The sequence below is a fragment of the Schistocerca piceifrons genome, chromosome 4 (genome assembly GCF_021461385.2).
Source record: "Schistocerca piceifrons isolate TAMUIC-IGC-003096 chromosome 4, iqSchPice1.1, whole genome shotgun sequence".
Classification (NCBI taxonomy): domain Eukaryota; kingdom Metazoa; phylum Arthropoda; class Insecta; order Orthoptera; family Acrididae; genus Schistocerca; species Schistocerca piceifrons.
The window spans coordinates 721,601,353-721,624,348 of record NC_060141.1 but is presented as its reverse complement, the minus strand read 5'-3'; positions in this window follow the sequence as shown (position 1 = coordinate 721,624,348).

The window sequence follows — 22,996 nt, the reverse complement described above, 5'->3', positions numbered from 1 at the left end:
TAATAAAGCACGTAGGACTTGCTAGTGAAATACAACTGAAATGTGATAAGTGTTCATACATGACCACCTTTTGGAACAGTGTTGCAGTAACTGCAACTGAAGAAAATGGTAGCTAAATCTACGAACACAACAACGAGCGATGCTTGCTTTAGACAAGGAACGCCTTCGGGCTGCAGACAGGGCTGTAAAGAGTCTAGAAATACAAGCAAGAGTAAACAGGAGGAGGAACAAGAGGAAGCTGGAGGAGGAGTTTGCAGAGGATGAAGATAATCCATCCTATGGACCTGGAATGCACTAAAAAGTTAATCCAATCTTTGTCGCTCGATTCCCAAAACTTTTATTTTCTCATACTAATTACATGTTTTCTAAGGATCTTCCAAACATATTTGTTTCAAACTTTCAGTAAATGTTACACAGTACCTTCTGCATAATTTAACACAGCCTTTTTCCAAAAAACTGTATATTTTTGAATATATAAATAAAAAATTGCAAAAAAATGTTGTGAATTTTCATTACAATTGAAAAAAAATCATCTTTAATAACTGAACTAAAATTTTGTAAAATCCCTGTGTTAAGTTGTAGCCCATATTCCAATAAATAATCTGTAAAAAGTTCAACTTTCTACCTCAAATACTTTGTGAGGAAAGATGTAATTTATAAGCGTTATTTTAACAGTGCAAGTATAGGGCGTTCCGGAGCCCCTTAAGTATTCTTTGATTGGTTACGATGGACACTGTTCGCTAAAAACATTTAAGACTCTTTCTCATGCCGACTGTAGTTTTGACCATCAGTATCTATGTTTAGAACTATGAATGGAACTGTAGAAAGGTAAAGGGATACCTCCAAAACAAGAAGACAAGAGCAAAAGGCTGAAATTGAAATTTTTAGTAGTCGAGTGAAACACAGTACTTTTGACCGATCAGTCAGATAATACAGCTGCGGAGAACTGTAATTTCTTGAAACATGCATTAGTTAAAATTGATGAAGACGTAGTTAAGGATAGCAAAAAAAGTGAATAATGAAAATAAATGGCCTACTAATGAAACTATCAATCATAAAGGACAGAAAAGTATGGAAGATGAGAGGAGTACTGGAAACTGTGCAGTACCCCAAGTTATGGGCGTCAATGCAAAGAAGCTGCCAAAGAGAGACGAATAATTTTATGAATGAAACGTAAGAGAACTGAGAAATTAGGGCATTTCAATGAGATTTGCTGCATACTCAAAAAAATAGAGAATCAAACAAGATATTTCAAACCAAGAACACGGTTACAGAAGATGGCACATGTCTAACCAATATAGAACTAGCTGCTGATCAGAAGAAAACATACTGCAACGAGTTGTACAGGGATAAACATGGAAAACTTGGTCATGCAAACATTCTAGTAAAGAAGGAACCTAACATCTTAAATAAATAGTCCGATACGCTATAGCTAAGTTCAAAAATAAAAAAGCACCTGGACATGATCTTACTACTGCTGAAGTGACGAAAGCATCTGGAGATATGGGTTTGCAAATCACGCATGAAATACGTAACAGCACATGGAATAACGAACATGGATAGACGGCTGGGTCCTGATGATGTCCTTTTCATTAAGAATTGAAACGTACAGTGTTGTGAGAACTACAGAACCACTTCATTATTTCATATGCCAGCAAGATTCTTCTAAATGTCATCCATGAACGTCTGAGGACCTACTCGGATAAAGAAATACCATCATAGCAAGCTGGGTTTATGGGTAATAAAGGAATACGTCAATGTCAGACAGCTAATTGAAAAGCGTACATAATTCAATACCCCATTAGTTCTTTGTTTCTTGGACTATAGCAAGGCTTTCGACTGTGTTTGATGGAAAGAACTGTGGAGCGCACTAACAGAGATGGGCGTTCCTGAGCAGTCTCTTCCCCTCATCAGATATATCTACTCTGATAGCCAGGCAATAATCAGACCAGACTAAACCATTTCAAGCCCTCTTTAACCATGTATGTAAAGGAATTAGACAGGGGGTGCATTCTGTCACCGGTTCCATTTAACATCTATGGAGAATATGTTATGGCTTGACGGATGAGACCGAATTAGAACCCGAAGAATCAGTAATTTAAGACTTGCTGATGACACAACACTGCACGCAGAATCACAAGTGGAAATGAAGGAACTACCGGATAAAGTTAATAGAGAAAATGAGAATTCTGGACAGTCAGTTAACAAGAAAAAGACCACAATCATTAAACTGACAGTATTTCAGTAGCTGGTAGTGACTCACCTCTATCAGAATACGAAGTTGATCACTTTTCCTACCTGGGCTAAGTGGTTCAGAAAGAGGAAATACGAAATACAAATTATTGTTCTGGATAGAGATGCTGCACCGAAGCTGACAGTGATTTGGAAAGACTGCGCCCCAACTCGACATACTAAATTGAAAGTGCTCAAATCCCTGGTGTTTCCAGTTTTCTTTTAAGTTGCTGCAACGTGGACAATAACTGAAGGGAGCAGCGAAAGAATTGGTGCGTTTGAAATGTGGACATATATAGGAGGTTGCTGGCAACATTATGGATGGACAAACGGACCAACAAATCAATCCTTCAATAACTCAGGGTGATGAATAATTTGTTCAGTATTTGTTTCAGAGAATCCTGCAATTGTTCTGTCACATAGTTCGGCGACAAGAGGGTAACTTGGAAATGATGATCATCCTAGCCAAAATCGACGGGCAAAGATTGCAGGGAACTCCATCGAGGCAACGGATGGACCAGTTGAAAGGGAAGACACACCGAACATGGGGTCTGCTACACCGAGATACAGAAGACTGAGAAAGATGGAGACAGACTATTAACATGATGGTGTGATGGGTCACTAACTTTCAAGTATGAAAGACGAAGTGTTGATGATGATGCCATGAATAGCAATTATAAAAGCTGCCAGTACCATAATTGATACTTTTTGGACCCAAAAATTATGTTTTTTTTCGAGTGTATCTTGATGATGGTAAAAGATTTTCGAAAACGGGAAAACAGTGTTTCTAGATAAAAGTCTAAAGAATGTACAGTTAAAGTTTGAGCCGTTTGCTATGGATAGTTACTTAGATAATTGCGGCCGATGGTGGAAAAATGGTTAAAAACCAGTTTTCGTTGTTTTCTGCGTACGTGCGGTGACTCTGAACCTCTAGAGGCCATCCCCCACAATTAGTACTTTAGGTACCGGTACCCAAAAACGATGGTTTTATCGGGGTTTGCTCAAGAACCGCCTAAGAACAAATGGTACTTTTACAGGGAGCGGCAGAAATACCTGACGGTTTTCATTCGTGCACAGTATGGCAGTCGTGCGGAGCGCGGTGTCCTCGACGTTATTCGAGGCAGTTTCAGTTGCCATGGAGCAGTGGTCCAGTGAGCATCGTGCGTTTGTCGCTGGACTTATTTTAAAAGTGTTCATTCTGCTACGATTTGCTCAGTTTGCTTGGGCTGGGGGAAGTGCGAAAGGTTTCAGTTTCGATCCAGTGCTATATTATAGCTACAGCATGCCAGATGACATAAAAGTTTCTGAGTATGGTACCGCATCATAATATAAAGGAAAACTATACTGGAGAAATCAACAATTCGGCCACGGTTACAATGGCCTCCTTCGGGGTATTCACAACCAGTAGACCTAGGAGGGGGCCACTGCAGAAGTGGTCGAAATGTCAGTTTCTTCAGTAAATGCTTTTTGTTTTTTTTACATTACGGCGGGTACCACATTCAGAAAACTTTTATGTCAACAGGCTCTGGCCGCGGAATTCGAGACAATTATGTTAGCATGCCCGCTCTTCCGATAGGTATACAAATGGTTGCTAGCCCAAGTGTTATCCAGAGCACCTGTCCCCTTTTCTCTGTGATCGACAGAATCCGAGGTATGACCCACTGAGAAATTGTATTTTCGCATGTGGCTTCTTGGAACATATTGGTACCGTGTATTATTGTACACTGAGTGATAACGTAGCACCAGTTAGTAACCTCTTAAAACCATTCAAAAATGAATGTAAAATTCTTATTTAAGTAAATAAATACATAATTTTTAAAATTTAAGGCTCAACAAAATTTTGGAATACTATGGTACAATGTAGTCGACAATACTTATTGGTCTAAGCAATTCATGCATTATCCATTTAGAACCCACACATTAAAAAAAAAACTGGACGGTGTTCACTCCGGGTATGCTTTGTGAATGTTTCCCAGTAACGCAAACATACCGCTGCAGCAGTGACAAACCGCTAGCAGTGCACCATCAACAACTGCTTCACTCAGTCTGTGTTCATCACTGCAGTAACATGCCCCACATAGACACATACAACACTTTGGTAGAGTCAGGATAGCGGCTTAACTTTCAGCATGTCATACACAACAAGATGTTGCTGCTCGGTTACATGTTACCCAAAGTGGTGTGTCTAAGGTGCGGAGAAACTACAGAGGAACGGGAAATATGAACGATAGACCTTGCAGTGGTCGTCCTCGTATAACACCACCAATACAGGATAGTTTCCTGCAACAGTCGGCTCGTAGGCACCCAACATCAACTTCCAGAAAACTTGGCAATGACTTCTCCCAGGCAACAGAGATTTGTATCTCAGACCAAACACCTGCGTAGAAGATTGCGTCGGAGTGGTCTTCCTTCCAGAAGACCAATGACAAGTTTTGAACTGACCAACGGAACCAACACAATCGAAGGAACTGGGCTCTTGCACACCAACATTGGATCATTGCAGACTGGAGAAATGTCATGTTTGCTAACAAGACTAGAATTGGTTTGCGACCAGACACTAGACATGTTAGGGTTTGGAGAAGTGCTAGATGACACAAGGGACGCCGATACGTCCAGGAAGTTCATCCGTTTGCAGGATGTAACGTTCTGGGCGGCAATAATCATGGATGGTGGACCCCTCTAATTCCGATCTACCGCAATCTGACTGCTCCCTGACGCCTCCAAGAAAACCTACAAACGATTAAGGGCGTACAGATGTGAAGTCGGTGACAACTACATCCTAGCCTACAACAACTCATGACCGCACCGTACTCTGACAGTATCTCGGTATCTTCAAAGATGCAACAGTAACCGAATGTACTGGCCAGCATAGTCCCCAAACATGAATGCAACTGAGCATGCATGGGACCTGTTGAAGGTGGTCACTGCACAGCATCCGAATCCACAAACAATCTTCAGGATTTCCCTGCAGATACCACTGAGGAATGGGACCGCATACCGTAAGATAAACTAGATGCTATCATCCAGAGCATGCCTCGCAGTGTGGAAGAACTCATCCGTGTGCGGAGAGGACAGTACTCACCACTAAAGACTGATAATCATCATGATGAGATTAAGATCGTCACTATTTTTGTTTTCAATATGTACACTTAGGAGAGAGCCTGCTTTGTTTTATAATGATTTTTTGTAACAAAAATAGTTCTTGTTTTGAGAAGGAATTATGTTTATTTTGTTGATAAGGTATTGAACAAACCACAATGGGTCTACTATATGCCATACCTTTGTTGAGGTGTTACTTCTTTTTCAAAATTACTTTTTATTCGCCTCTCCTTGAAATGAGGTACGTTATTTGTTTCCCCAACATGTTGGCAACCCTTGCCATTGTTCATGAATAACCGAAGGCGGTGAAAAAGTATGTAGACAAAATCACTCAAACCCAGAAACTGAGTGCAAACATTCATGTAACTGTCGTAAAAGTCAGAGAATTGTGTCAGTCTCTTGTCTCATATCAAGTGAAACCATTCAAATCTGGAGAGTGTGTCGACAGTTTCATACAACTGATATGATCACAGAGACTAGTTTCATTCGACTGAAAAAATGACTGAACGAAAAAAACAATTGACTGGCCAAAGAGTTGTAAAAACCTTGGTTAAACAAGTCGGTTGTCCCATAACTGCTGTTAACAGGTTGATAACGAGACACCAACGCCACGTTTGTACATTCGTGTGTCGTGACACTGTTCCGAAGTATAGTAAAACCTTATTGGGAAACTGTATTCGTGACCACGATTGTATTCTTTAGTGGTCACTTACCGAAAGTTGCTACGAGGCAGCTGGTTTTCCGGTGCCATGAAAACATGTCAGTATTTTTCTGTCAGTATGCAAAGGTACAACTTGAAAAGAAAGAAAACAACTGGCTGTGATATAATCTTTTTTTAAAGGGTGAGGTGGAGGCAGGACACAGTTGTAAAACTGGATTTTTAATGAAGAGCAGCAGAGTCCAAATAGAGAGCTGTTTATTTACAAGAGACTTGTGAATTTCACATTGCATGGTGAATGCCTGCTGACAAAATGTCATTGTCAGATGATACAACGAAACAACGGTGTCATTCAATGTTTAACTGTTGTGCCGTCTGAATTTATCGAATCATACGAACAGTTTATATTCATGATGACAATACATTAAGCCTTGTAAGAACATAAAAAATTATTTATGATTTTGCAGTAGTTCCTTTTGTAGAGTGGAGGTAAATACATTATGTTATAAAAACTGTGTGATTAGTGAATACTGTACAACTCAAATTCAAAATCCAACAACACCAAATGGCGAATACACAATGGAAGAGCCATCTTCATCATCCACGACTGAATTGCTAGAAGGCGACTTCACATGAACATGCAGTTTGCAGCAGCCTACGTTTTCATTTAGTGGAGTTGGTTGTACCACCACACCACTTGGCGAAAGTTCACACCATCGTCTCTCTCTTTCTTTCGAATTTAATTAGTACCTTACTGCCACTCCGTCGAGTAGCACAATAGTAAGCGCACACTTCATACTTACTCCATCAAACCTATACAGAACAATGAAGCAACAAGTAGCAGCAACCAGATACATGAATGCTCTAATGATGAAAATGTGGATGGTACAGTTTTCTATAAGATGCCAAATCAAACAACTTTCAGCCATCTAGTTTCCAAACTTATTTTATTTGGATACCAGTTTTGGAGATTTACTACACCATCTTCAGGCCCCTGACCGACATATTGGAAGATTCCACCTCGGTTCAGGTCAAAACAGTCGCTAGCCTTCGGATACTGGTATTAGCAGATTTCTGCTTGCTATAGTAATCACTTCAACCATTGATGAGGTTGAAGTGATTGCTACAGCAAGCACAAATCTACTAATACCAGGAGGAAAACCTTGTATAAGTACCTCGTTTGCCCAAAATCCAGAACTCCAAATACTCGTTTCTAATATGCTCACATTGATGATTCCCGCATATCCTACAGAATATAAGAAGCAAAACGGATTATTGCTTAGATGTTGTAATTGTGACGAAGAGTTATGAACATTCTCTGAAAATCTTACTGATATGTATAACTACGCATTACCGAGCTTTAGCGATTTGTAATCATTACATCCATTTTGAATTACTTTCCATAATCTTTTGTGACAAGAATTAAAGATTGGTTAATTCTGGATATTGATAAAAAGGATTACCTCCTCAAAACATCTTTTAGAGGAAATAATGCCTGATGAAATAATGCATTGTATTATGTGTTATTGTCATTCCTGATGCAATATTTTTACAATAACAGCATTTCAACTGAAGATGACGAAAAGTACAAGAGTAAGGTCATTTTTGTATCTTTGAGGAAAGTTTAGGACAGCTCTCGTTCTAAAACCCTGTACTAATAAAAATTTCCTTTTGTTCTTTCAAATTGATTATTCTCTCTAAAATTATTTGCCATACAAATATTTAGTCTGAGAGATCGAAAAACTAGGTTTATATGAGATTTCATTTATTTATACTGACACAAAGTGATATAGTAATTGTGGTAGATTATTTGAGGAAGATGTGCTGTATAGTGACAGAACACTGGGAGAAGTTTTTTGGTGAACAGATGAAGTGTGCCAAATAATTTAAATATTAGGGGCTAATAGTAAGAAGCTAGGACAGAGGAGATGAGTAAATTAAACCAATGTTAGGGTTTGTTAATTTGTTGGAAGTGGTTTTGGTCAGGTCACCTGTAAAGGCAATCACATACAAAATGGTAGTGCTACCATTTTTACGGTACTGCTCTGATGTTCGGAGTCCTTATCAAAGATGAATAACAGCATATACAAAACAAATTCAGAGGTTGACACATACGACTGTAGTAGATCGACAGAGTCCAAAGCTAACACAGTTGGTTGACAAACCTGAACAGCTATCTTGGAATGGAATGCAAAGTTGTTCTAGCACAATCCTGTTGTATAAAACTGGAGTAAGCATTAAAGGAAGACTGTGTGACAATTTTGCTGCTACCAATGTAGATATTGCTTAGGAAATATTTGAAAATGATACGAGAGATTAGGTGGTACAGAGCCATACAGATTAATTGTTCCATTACTCAATATGCGAGAGGAACAGGACAGAAAATAAATATTTGTATGAAGTACACAATGCCACACACTGTACAGTGGCTTGTGTAGTACATGTATATTAAGATGTAGAACATTTTTGGAAGAAGACACACTATATGATAAGACTAAACTAAAAAAACTTCCTGTTGGTCAACTTCTTCTATTCCACTGAAGAGTATTTTCAACAGAAAAGTCTACTTTTTTAGGCTTTTTTTAAATTAATGTTTGTGTGTATGTGTCTGTTTGTGTGTCTATCGACCTGCCAGCGCTTTCGTATGGTAAGTCACATCATCTTTGTTTTTAAATATATTTTTCCCGCGTGGAATGTTTCCCTCTATTATATTGATTACTTCAATAAAATCTACATCACTACATCATCTTTTTTCCAAATCCCAGGGACCATGCTCCACAAGCTCAATATAATTAAATGTTGACAATTAGTCCATAAATCCAGTATGTGCATGGAAGAACACCAAATGCTACAGGTGTTGTTGATGTGAGCAGGAAAAATATGAAACAACTTGAAGAAGGTACAGTACCAGAAATTTAGCTCAACAAACACTATGAGAGCTTCAAAGTGGTTTGGGAATAATAATAATAATAATAATAATAATAATAATAATAATGTGCTGACCATACACATTTCAGCTGAAAATAAACCACCAAAATAACTGTGAAAAAAATTATAGCCAAATGTGTGTTGATTTCAACAGGTTAATGATTGCAGTGGACAAGGGCAACACATTATTCACTCCACGACAATACACCCACAACTCTATGAAATTTTAGAAAACATATCATCCATACTTTAGCAATGTGCTTCCTGAATCTTCATGTGCATTATAAGGTTCACACTGTGAACAACACATGAATGCCCAAATTTCATCACAGTTCCACTTGTGAGATAAGACAAATTACACCATGAAAGAAAAACTTCTGGAAATGATCAATCAAACGTAAGTAATTCTTTGTTACTTGGAGAAAACATATTCTCCAAGTGCTGCTGAAGCTTCACTCTAAAAAAAAAGGTTCAAATGGCTCTTAGCACTATGGGACTTAACATTGTGGAACTTGACTGACGGGAGTACTCTCTATGCCAGCAGTCTGTAAATACATCATCTGCCATCAAGATTTCATCCCTATGATTCAAACTGACCTGCAGTCCCTCCTGAAAACCTCATGCCCCTCACAAGGACTCACACCCCAATCCATAGAACTTCTTAACCCACCCAAACTACACACCCTCACCTTTTACCTTCTTCCTAAGATCCACAAACCCAATCATACTGGCCATCCTACACTTTGCTGGCTTCAAAGCGCCCACAGAACGTATACATATCAACACCTGCAACCCATAGTACAAAGATTTCCCTCTTATATTAAAGATACCAACCATTTCCAGGATTGTCTAAAATCCGTGCCTGTCCCACTTCCGCCACACACCTTGCTTGTCTCTATTGATGCAACCTCCCTCTATACCAACATCCCCCACATACATGATCTGTCTGCTAATGAACATTTCCTCAGTCAACACTCACCTGATTCCAAGCCTTTCACATCCTCCTTGCTCAACTTAATCCACTTTGTACTTATTAACAATTACTTTATCTTTGAGGGGCAGACATACAAACAGATCAGGGGTATGTCCATGGGAACCAGGCTGACTCCTTCCTACGCCAGTATTTTCATGAGTTGCTTGGAGGGGCTTTCCTGGGATCCACAAGCCTTCAGTCCCACATTTGGTTTAGATACATTGATGACATCTTTGCCGTATGGACTCATGGTGAGGCTGACCTGTTAAAATTCCTGGAATCTCTAAATACCTTCTCCAAATTAAATTTCACATGATCCTATTTCGAATCCCATGCCACTTTCCTTGATGCTGTTCTCAACCGCACCGAAGGCCAGTTGCACACTTCCATTCACATCAAACCTAATAACAAAAAACAGTACTTACATTTTCACAGTTGCCATCCTTTCCACGTCAAACGTTCCCTCCCATACAGCCTTGGCACTTGAGGCAAACATATTAGTTTGGATGCTGACTCTTTATAGCAATACACCACCACTCTCAATTCAGCCTTCAGTGGACATAATTGTCCCAACAGCCTAGTACAAAAGCAGATTTCCCGGGCCATCACATCCAATCCTGGTACTGCTGATCCCTCCAAAAGACAACTTCAGAATGCACCACTCGTCTTGAATGTATCAATCAGCTACTCCTAAAATCATGCCCTGAAATGAGATCCATTGTGTCTGAGATTTTGCCCACCACACCGAGAATAGCTTTTCGTCGCCCTCCCAATCTCTGCAACATCCTTGTCAGACACTATGCTCCTTCTGCACCCATTTCCCTAGCATATGGCTCCTACCACTGTGACTGCACCCACTGCAAAATGGTGCACTCTCCTTCTACCACCTATTCCAGGTCTGTAACTGGCAAAACATATACTCTCAAAGGAAGAGACAACTGTGAAAATGACACGTCATATACCAGCTGTTATGTAAACACTGTTCGGCCTTTTACATCAGCATGACTACCACCCAATTATCAGTGAGGATGAATAAGCATAGGCAGAGGGTGCATACACGCAAAACACAATAGCCCGTTGCAGAGCATGCTGTACAACATGACAGTCATGACCTCGGTGCCTGTTTCACCACATGCAGCATCTGAATTCTTCCCTCAGATCTCTACAGGTGGGAACTAGCACTACAACATGTCCTCGGTTCTCATCATGTACCTGGTCTTCATTTTTAATTTATGATAATTCCTTTTGTCTCAATAGTTGTTCACAATAACTACTTCTTTCTTCACTCCATTTTAGTTTCCTACATATTTCATTTTCTGATTTGTCTATTTTTTGCCATCTCCCCTTCCACCTCTGTTACGTACAATGCACTTAGCTTTTCACTCTTATTAACACATGCACGATGTTTTAGTAGTAATCTCTGTCTTGGATATTACTCTGTCTCCCACGTTTTGGCTTTCTGGTTTTCAAATTTTGTCTGGTGCAGTCCCCATCAATCAGTCTTTCTTTCTCATCCTGTCCAGTAAGTCTCCCCTTCACCGAGGTTCTGGGTGACTTTTCTGAACTGCACCCCTTTTCCTAAGCCTTTCCATTCCGTTTCCTTCACCCCTCTTCTTTCGCCTTCAACTCTTCTGCCAGAAGATGGAGCCACTGGCTCTGGGAGCTTGTAAAATTTAAATCCTTTTGTGTTTGTGTTTTCCTGCCACAGTTTGGTGAGTAGAGTTTTTATCTATCCATTTATATTATCTACAAAGTAAAAGGAATCACCTTACCTGTCAAGCAATAGTATACTAATAATAACCAACAGATGTTCTTTGACTCCACATAGAAGTGTTCTCATACTTGAAATGATCATGTCACTTGCTTACATATACACCATGCCAAATGGTACCTCTCTCTGGACCAGTTATTGGGGCCTTTTCCTGTTCCATTCATGTATGGAGCTTAGGAAGAATGATTTTAAAAACACCTACATATGCACCGTAATTAGTCAAATCTTGTCTTCGCAATCCCTACAGGAACAATACACAGCCCGTTGTAGCATATTCCTAAATTCACCACTTAAGCTGGATCTTGAAACTTACTAAGTAGACTTTTGTGGCATAGTTTGCATCTAATTTCAAGCTTTTGCCAGATCGCTTTCTTCAACATCTCCTTGATACTATCTCGTGGGTCAAATCACTCGTGCTGCCCTTCTCTGTAACACATTCAATATCCTTTGTTTGTCCTATTTGGCTGGGGGACTGATGACCTTAGCTGTTTAGTCCCCCTTAAACATCCCAACAACCACCACCACCATCCTATTTGGCAGTGTCCCATACACTTCATCAAAATTCTAGCATTGGTCACACAAGTGTTTTGTACAGTAGCTCCTTTGTAGCATCCCTAGTATTCTACCAATGAAGGAAAGTCTGCCACCTTCTTTAACTATACCTGAGCCTACGTGATGGTGCTGTGTCATATGCCTACAAACTGTTACACTCAGGTATTTGTACGAGCTGACCAATTCTAATGTGACACATTGATATTATAGTCATAGGATTCTACATTTTTATGAAAAGCACAGATTACTATTCATCGTAAAGATGACACATTGATTTGCAGACAGGCACAATGTAAAGACTTTTGCCATTGAACTTTTGGTCAATGCTTTCTTCAGAAAAGAAAATACACACATATACACAAAAGCAAGCACATATCATGCATACATGATTGCTATCTCAAGCCGCAATGGTCAGACTGAAAGCCATACTGGCTGGAGATGGCAGCCATGTGTGCATGAGGTGTGCTTGCCTGTGTGAATCTGTTTATGTTTTCTTTTCTGAAGAAAGTTTTTCTGATGGCTCAATAGGTAAAAGTTTTTTTGCCGTGACTGTCTGCAACTCAATATGTCACCTACCCTTTTCATAACATTGTAGTGTACCAACCAGTTCTTTCCACTGGTTGGTTCTACATTTTTTACATTTTGCGAAGAGAAAATGTTACATTGCTGAACATTTAAAGAAAGTTGCAATCTTTGCACTATTTTAAGACTTAACAAAATCTGATTGAATTTAGTGCCCATCGAACAAAGGAAATCACCAAAGGCATGGTTGATTGTCAATGGAACTTTGTACATGTACAAACAATCAGCAGGTATGTAAATGATTTAGAACTGAATTTCTCTGTGGCTGGTAGAACGGCCATCAGAGTGTATTAATGTTGTTCATGTTTAGCATTGTTAATGGACTTGTTAGAGTATATAAGAGGTGTGGACAGTTTCAGATGTTGAATGATCACTGTGAAGGACATGTACATGCCGCATAATCTTGACAGATAGTGTTGCCGATACTAGACATATTTTGAAAGGGGCCTCATTGCGGGTTGCCCTTGGGCCAGTTGATCGAAACATGCATTACACATATTTGTTGGGCATTCAAATGTGACAGTAGCCTGAGGTTGGTCTGCACGGGAATGTGAAGACAGCCATACTCATCGTCAAGTAGCCAGTAGAACACATCTGACCAGCACAAGGGAAGATATTAGTATTGCGCACTAAACATGCAGTAAAACTTCATTTTCGCACCTACCATTTGAAAACAAGTAATGGGCTCTATGCAACATTCTGTGCCCTTCTGCACCCTTGGTAGGGGGGATCAGCAGCAGTGGGATAGGGAAATTCCTGACCCCATTCATAGGCTGCTATCAATATGCCAACATGAACAGCTGTGTTTGGAGTGGAGCCGTAACCAGGAAAGATAGACTACTGATGAATGGTGTCGAACTGCGTTCAGTATTGAATCACAGTTCTGCACTATCCCGGACGACCATCGTCAGTGAGTATGGTGGTGACCTGCGGAGAAGCCCTGTTATTCCAATGTTCTGGAGAGGCCAGCAGCATTACTCCTGGCATCATGGTGTGGGGAGCCATCAGGCCTGACTTCCGGTCACAGTTGGTGGTGGCTGAGGGAACTCAGACAGCACAATGGTCTCTCACGGATACCCTGTGGTCTCATGTGTTACATCTCATGTGACAATACTGTGCTACTGCTTTTCAACAGGACAATATTTGTCCACACATGGCACTTGTCTCTATGAACTGCCTCTGTGATGTGGAATCAGATCTGCCTCAACTCCATTCCACAGAGAGTGTCCAAGATATCAAGGCCAGTTACAACAGTTGTGGGCCAGCTTACCTCAAGAGAGGATACATCAATTTTATGACACCCCTCTCAACTGAATCAGTGCATGAATCCAGACCAGAGAGAATGCAATGTCGTACTGATAAGTAGGCTCATATGCCAAGTTCTTTGTAAATTTGACTTAATTTTGTAATCACTGACATCTCATCATGTATACTCTCAAGCTGTGAAGTTTCATTTCAGTACCTCCTCTGTTTTCAGGTGCTTCACTTTTCTTTTTGTCAGGCAGTGTATTGTGCAGCTTTTTATCAGACAGTGCATTGTAGATAACCACATCATCTGCAAAAAGCCTGAGGTTAATATTAATAATGTCTGTCAGGTCATTAACGACGCAGGAACTTTAAGTAAATACCATCTTTAATTTGAGTGTGAATCTAACAATGGAAAGTTCATGATGGAATGTAACAATATTATGAAAAGGAAAGCTGCTATTCACCATATAGCAGAGATGCTGAGCCACAGATAGGCACAACAAAAAGACTCTAACAATTAAAGTTTTCCGTCGTTAAGGTCTTCATCAACAACAGACAAAAAATAAACACACACACACACACACACACACACACACACACACGACCGCAGTCTCAGGCAATTGAAACCACACTGCAAGCAGCACCACCAGTGCATTATGTGAACGGCAACTGGGTGAGGTGAAGGAGGAGGTTGGGGCGGGGAGGGGTAGGGATAGTATGGTGGGGGTGCCAGACAGTGAAGTGCTGCAGTTTAGAAAGAGGGCAGGGGAGAGGTGGGGAGGGAGGGGGGGGGGAGAAGTAGTGGAAAAGGAGAGAAATAACAGACTGATGGCTGTGTAGTGCTGGAATGGGAACAGGGAAGAGGCTGGATGGGTGAGGACAGTAACTAACGAAGGCTGAGGCCAGGACGGTTAGGGAACACAGGGTGTATTGCAAGGAAAGTTCCCACCTGCGCAGCTCAAAAAACCTGGTATTGGTAGGAAGGATCCATATGGCACAGGCTGTGAAGCAGCCACTGAAATGAAGGATATCATTTTTGGCAGCATGTTCAGCGACAGTGTGGCCCACTAGTTTCTTGGCAACAATTTGTCAGCGGCCATTCATGCGGACAGACAGCTTGTTGGTTGTCGTGCCTACACAGAAAGCAGCACAGTGGTTGTAGCTTAGCTTGTAGATTACAAGAAGGTAGCCCTGCCTTTGATGGGATAAGTAATGTTAGTGACCAGACTGGAGTAGGTGGAGGTGGGAGGATGTATGGGACAGGTCTTGCATCTAAGTCTATTACAGGGGTATGAGCCATGAGGTAAGGGGTTGGAAGCAGGGGTTCTGTAAGGATGGGCAGGTGTACTGTGTAGGTTCGGTGGACAGCAGAATACCCCCGTGGGAGGGGTGGGAAGGATAGTGGGATATTTCTCATTTCGGGGCACGACAAGAGGTAAACATAACCCTGGCGGAGAATGTAATTCAGTTGCTCCAGTCCTGGGTGGTACTGAGTTATGAGGGGAATGCTCCTCTGTGGCTGGACAGTGGAGTTTGGGAGGTGGTGAGAGGCTGGAAGGATAAGGCACGGGAGATTTGTTTTTGTACAGGGTTGGGAGGATAATTACGGTCAGTGAAGGCTTCAGTGAGACCCTCAGAATATTTCAAGAGGGACTGCTCATCGCTGCAGATGAAACAACCACGGGTGGCTAGGCTGTATGGAAGGGACTTGTTGATATGGAACGGGTGGCAGCTGTCAAAGTGGAGATACTGCTGGTGGTTAGTAGCTTTGATATGGACAGAGGTACTGATGTAGCCATCTTTGAGGTGAGGTCAACATCTAGGAAGGTGGTTTGATGGGTTGAGTAGGACAAGGTGAAGCAAATGGGGGAGACGTTGTTGAGGTCTGGAGGAATGTGGGTAGGGTGTCCTCGCCTTTGATCCAAATAGCAAAGATGTCATTAATGAATCTGGACCAGGTGAGAGGTTTACGATTCTGGGTTTTTAGGAAGTGCTGGAGCCTTTGTCTGCAGGTAGGATTATAAGGTCATGATCAGTTTTTAGATGGTGGACAGTGGTTCTTTCTGAAGATGTAAGGTTAGTTTGTATGTTGAGGGAATTGGGGAACGGTGGTATTTCTCTCCTTTTCCACTACTCCCCCCCCCCCCCCACCTCTCCCCTGCCCTCTGTCTAATTTACAGCAGTTGACTATCTGCCACCCTCACCATACTATTCCTCCCCCTCCTTACCCCCACAGAGTCGTTGCTGACAAAGGCCTTAACGGCTGAAAGCTTTGAGAGTGAATCTATGTGATTTACATCTTTCTGATTGAAACATCACAGTTTTATGTTGCCTTTTGCTGCTGTTTTGTAATACAAATGCCTAATTGTTAAAAAAATGACTATTAGTTGAAAGATATGCCTAATTGTTGAAATAAATGCCTTTGTTGTCTCTGTAAAAGGAGATAACACACGGAATGGGTTTTAATTACTGCTTGTGTTTACTTGGCTTCATATCAGATTATACTTCCTTCAAAAGCAACATTCAGTGCCGGAGCTAAAATACTGTTTTGCTATTGTCCTACATTTCTTGTTCTTTCAAGTTTCATTGTGACACTTGTGCGAATTAGTTAGTAGCATGCCAAATTTCAGTGTTCCTTTATACAATAAATTGCAAAGTTACATTACTTGAGCAGTGAGTGAACTATGAAAAGGAATATTTTCCTATCAATCCAACCAAACACAAAAATGCACTTTCCAAGATTACCGGGAAGATGACATCGTTGTTTTCAACAGCTATAGCAGCATCGATTTGAAAATCGCAGTTCTCATTCAGCTTACGTAAAGCTTTTATTGATGCTGGAATCCTTCTGTGGAGACTATGGAATCCTATATTAAGACAGTTTTTGGATAAGTATACGGACAAATCTGTGCCCAATGAGTCAAGTTTGTGAAAATGTTACTGAAGTGAATGTCACGATGAGAATGGGCGGGGCGGGGGTATATTATCTGGTTTCCAATCAATGAGTCAACTGGTTCTATGGTTATTTTTATTGCCAATGTCATTGTTTGATCATTATAATCTTCAGAAGGTGCATCAATAAAAGCATTCCTGCTTACAACAGTGTCTGGAAAGAATTAACAATACAACTCTTGTACAGTTATTTATCAGTTCAATACAGCAATGCAGCCTGTAGAAATTCAATACAACAATATATTATTTTTCATCACAGACGTTGTACCATACATTAATGATCGGGATAACTTTAGAAGTGCTATTTCCAAACAGTCTTCACATGGCATGCGTAGCACACAGTTTTCACAGGATGTCAGAAGAGATACAGAACTTGTTTCTGGATGCTGACAATCTGATTTTCAATATTACAAAGATCTTTGTGAAAGCCCCATAAAGAACTGATTTAAAGACACTGTGCCAGATATAAGTATACCCCTTCAATCTATCATAACAAGAGGGGAAAGACTGGTTTCAACACCAGTTTGGTACACTTTAACTGTCTCTACTATAACTACGGTGGTCATTGTTCTGGAGGATGAATATCATCAATTATAGCATCAAAGAAACATCTCAAATCTTTGGAAGAAGAAATGACTTAACTTTAATTGAAGTCTAGATCAGTTTCTTGCCACATGTGATCTCCCAGCTTCAAGAAGCAGGGCAGCCTTTGCCAAAGTCAAAGAAATTGGTGAATGATGTGAAGATTGGAGAGCATGCCAGGAAAATGGGGTTCATTAGTCAGGGGAAAGCGTAAAATGTAGTTTCCAAAAAAATCTTGATCTTGACAAACTTAGAAACATTTCAAAAATTCTACCAGATGCCATTTATTCCAGTAGAAATGGACCCTACAGTACCTTAAGTTTTATATTTGCTCCAGTTACCTCCACAGATTTTCGAAGGCCATTCTCCCAGACAGAGGAAATTCCAGAAATTTTTTAAAAAGCATATGATTATCAATCACAAATAATAAGCCAATTGGGCACTGTAATGCATAGGCTTTCAAGCAGCATTTTCATTTTTTTGTCAAGTGCAATTAAAATTTTGTGTAAAACTTTAAAGTTAGCCTAAAAATATAATACAACACAATGTTGACATCAATATGCTTGATTGTGTGATTATCTGAATTGTGCAATCTTGTAAATAAATATGGAAGTTTTTCCTACACTGCCTATTTGAGCTGTTTATAATGCCTTTTTGCCAACCTATTTTAACTTATAATCCATAAATTTCCGGTCCCTTGTCACTAACATACATAATGAACAGCATGGTCCCAGCACATTTTCCTGGGTAACAATGGTAGTTACTTCTAAATCTATCGATGACTCCCAATTCCATAAAACATGCTACATCCTTCCCATCAGAAAATCATTCACCCACACAAATTTCACTTCATACCCATTTCATAGTATGTTCAATAAGAAGTATATGTGTGCCTTTTTGGAAGTTGGAAAACAGTGTGTGAACCTGACTGTCTTGATCCATTGTTTTCAGGATGTCATATGAGAAAAGTGCTATTTGTGTTGCGCATTTACTGCTTTTCCAGAATCCGTGCTGGTTGGTATAGAGATCATCATTCTATTTAAGATGCCTTATTACATTTGAGCTTAGAATATGTTATAAGATTCTACAACAAATGAAAGTCAAGGATTTTCAATGGTAGTTCTGTGAATCACTTCCACTGCCCTTCTTGTAGCTAGGTGTGACCAGTACTTTCTTACAACCACTTGGCACAGTATATTATGATTAAAAGAGGGACTAACACACAAATTCTGTGTTCCATTGTGCCTTGTAGCTTTGTTAAATTTTAAAGATTTCAGCTATTTCTTTATGTTACTGACACTCATATGCAGTTTGTGCACATGAAAGTAAATAGGTGTCTTGTGTATTAAGTACTTAAACTAGTTTCTGAAAACAATATTTTGTCATTTAGTTTTAAATTTTGTGGACCTGTTACGCGGTGTATGTCTCATGGATTTCACTTGAAAATCTTCTCCAAAGTTGAAACTGGCTTGTAGTTATACACTAAATATTAGGTTTTGCAAACAGAATACGAAGAACAGAGTCATGCTTCAATATATAATTAATACAAAAATTATAACAGATCTGTTCTCAACAAGGCACATAATATCTACAGCCAGATAAAAGCCATCTGAAGACTTTTTCATGTAATATGGTCTACAGCTATACATATCCAATTTGCTCCAACATGTTTTAGTGTCATCTACTCACCATCCATTCATTCGGTTGCACATCTTGCCACTTTCATTTAATTATCACTGCAGTCATAATTAAGTACTCTGCTTCCTCTGTTCTCTGATCCACTTGTGTATGTTTCTGGATCTCCTAGTATCATTTGTTTATTTTGGACATTGCAAATGATAAACACTGCTCACTTGTGTGTCACATATTCAATGCACTTACTGATATATTGTTGAGGGACATTTTGCCATTCATCATCAACAATGGGAACCTCCAGCTCTGTAAAACCTGAGAGAAGTAATGATTTAACTGCCATATGTCTCTGGAGCAGCTCAAATGAACTCTTTCATACACCTCACAAAAGACAAAATACCAGTTTGGATGAGAATGTGTGCATACTGTGAGGGTACAGAACTCATGTGAATCTAATCCAGGAGTTTTCTCATAAACATTAGAGGTGTGAAATCTTCTGTATCTCTGTCACCTACATATCAGCACACTTGTTAAAACTAATTTTACTGTTAACTGTTATAATAATAAAACTTGTTATTTATTTGTAAATGATATTCTCTGTGTGTTTAAATATTAGTTTGGTATTTTGTTTGAGGTACTCCTTGCGTGCCATGGGACAGGAGTAAGACTGCAGAAATCTCTCAGTCACAGCAGCTACTGCACGGAGCCTTCAATGCTGTATGGAGTGCCAAGGAGGACCTCAGAGTACTCTTATAACCACATAAAACCATAGATGAGCAAGTTAACAACATAAATTAAGAACAAAGAAATTTTTATATAAAGTTGTTTGTTAGGTTAGCACAAGTATGACAACTGCTCAAACCAGATATATGTACTTATGTATTCCATTAAACATTCAATGAGATTTGGAAACAGAAGAATAATTTTATTTATTAGAAGTCAAAAGATATGAAAATACTAATATTCATTAAGATTAAAGGAGAATTATAGAACTGACAATGTTGAAGAGTGAAGCTGCAGCAATCAGAGAAATGAATTACAAAAGAAGTCCAATTTTTGGGGGGAAAAGGGAAGGAAGACTAGGGTTTAATGTCCCATTGGCGTCTAGGGCATTAGAGGCAGAGCACAAGCTCGTATTGTTTCAAGGATGGGGAAAGGAAATTTGCCGTGCTCTTTCAAAGGAAGCATCTCTATGTTCCAGAAAACCTAAATCAGGATGGCCAGATGCAGATTTAAATCTTAGTCCCCCCACCCCCTCCTGAATGTGGGCCCAGTGTGCTAACCACTGTGCCTCTCCTCTTGTTCCAATTTTGATGTATATTACATCATTGTGGTTTTCAAAAATCCAAAAACTAGAAGAGACTTATTGAAAAGCAAATACCTATCACTTCAATTTTGACTCTGATCTTGGAAAAATTTCACCTATCAATTAATTTGCTGATGCTTCACCTATCAATTAATTTGCTGATGCTTATTCCCTTTAATATCTATTTCATTGCCAAGATATTGGGTTGTCTCATTCACAAACTTTACACTCCACATTCTCCCCAACCGTTAGGCTTAAGAGTAAATCAGAAAACAAAATATGGTTTCATTTATTGTGCCCTCACATTAGTGTTCCACACCCACTGTTGCTGCACATTAGAATGTTGTGCTGTTAATGTCCGTACACTAGACAGACAGACAGGTAGAGAGAGGGAGATTGGAGGAGGGTGGGAAGAGGGAAGGGGGAAGTTGGGGAGGGTAGGAAGAGGGAAGGGGGGAGTTGGGGAGGGTGGGAAGAGGGAAGGGGGGAGTTGGGGAAGAGGGAAGGGAGGGTGGCAAGAGGGAGGGAGGGAGGGAGGGAGGGAGGGAGGGAGGAGGAGAGAGAGAGGGAGCTTAACTGAGTTTAATGTTGTTCATGTGAATGTTTACCACTTAATGTCTTAACTATGTAGTGACTGGTTGTCTTTGTTCCTTCCACTGTTTTATTCCACCTAGAACTTTCCAATATCCTATGAGTCAGCCTTTCAACATGTACTGTAAACAATAATAGACTTACCGGAAGAAGATATTCACTCTGCAGTGGAACGTGTGTTGATATAAAACTTCCTGCAGCAAGAAAATCTCATTCTGCAAACATTCTTCAGGCTGTGTCTAAGCCATGTCTCCACAATATCCTTTCTTTCAGGAGTGAGGAGAGCTGCTGTGAAGTTTGGAAGGTAGGATATGAGGTATTGGTGGAAGTAAAGATGAGGATGGGTCGTGAGTCATGTGGTGATAAGTTCCTATGGGGCTCAACTACTGAGGTCATCGGTCCCTAGGCTTACACACTACTCAATGTAACTTAAACTAACTTACGCTAAGAACATCACAACCAATGCCTGAGGGAGGACTCGAACCTCCGACGGGGTGAGCCGCGTGAACCGTGGCAAGGCGCCCTGGACTGCGCGCCATGAGTCATGCCTGGATGCTTGGGTGTATCAGTTGGTAGTGCACTTGGCCAAAAAAGGCAAATGTCTTGCATTTGAGTCTCAGTCGGCAGAAAGTTATAATCTACCAGGAAATTTAATAGAACTATTTTTCCACAATGTCACCTTATCCACACAATATTCCTGTCTATAAAATTATGACATTACTAGATACATGAATATCATCAGAGGGCTCAAGATGACAAGGCAAAATAAATGCAATACAACTTTCAGAATCATGGTTAAGATTTTTACTTAAAAAACTGACTAGTGTTTCACTGATGATTCAAAAAATGTAAATATTAAATTTTCACCTAGTATTAATCAAACCAGTACTCACTGTCAAGTTAACTTGTTTGATCTAGATCAAAAGGCATTTTGTCAACAATTGTTTTCCAACAAAAATAAATTTTCAAGATGTTTGTTTCTCTGATAGAAAAGTTAATAAATTGCATATCATACATCTAAACCAGATCAAAAATGTAGCATTCTAGTCAAATCTAGCAACCAGTATCTAAATCACTGATGGAAACTTCTTATAAATCATGTTAAACTCAATAAGTAATGGCTTTCACATGATTAAACACAAGATACCACATACTGCAAACATCTGGGATACTCTAATTCCATAAACATACATGTATTCTGTGATTCATCATTAAATTCTGTTCTTGATGAAGTTTTCAAGCTCAAAACAGATGTGACAAGATGAAAAGAGGCAGAAATTCATTGTACAGAAGTTGCCCTTCATCATTATCATTGTGTACATACTAATCTTTAAATACTAAATATGTGTTGGGGATAAAATAATCTCAGATTTTTTTGCACCGCCTTAAATTCCAATTACAGAAGACTAAAAATTACAGAATAATGTGTCCTTTTTTTGTAGATTAGAAATGTTACATTACTGTTTAGAGTGTAGAAAGTAGTAAATAAAGGGATACAATGATCTTGGAGTCTGTATGAAAGATTCCTCTTAGTGAAAACACAAGCAACAAAAATTTGCACCTTTTGCTTCTAATTATTTCTGAAACTATCTGTTTGTATAACATTAATTAAAAGTATCTCTTCTAGAACAGATGTGTCAGAACAGTGATCAGTGTCAAGAGAGGATAAGGAAAGACAACGGTAGATCTGGGCAAAATGCTTCAAAGAACAATACAAACTATATGTACAAGTACTCTATTTATTGCCAGTCTATTTATTTCTTTTGGGATATTGGGTTTTTTATCTGATATTAGTCCTGTACACACATTCAACCACAAACACAACACAGGTCATTATCAGATGTGAAGTCCAACCACACCACCTCACTGGATGGTATAGAGCAGTTGAGC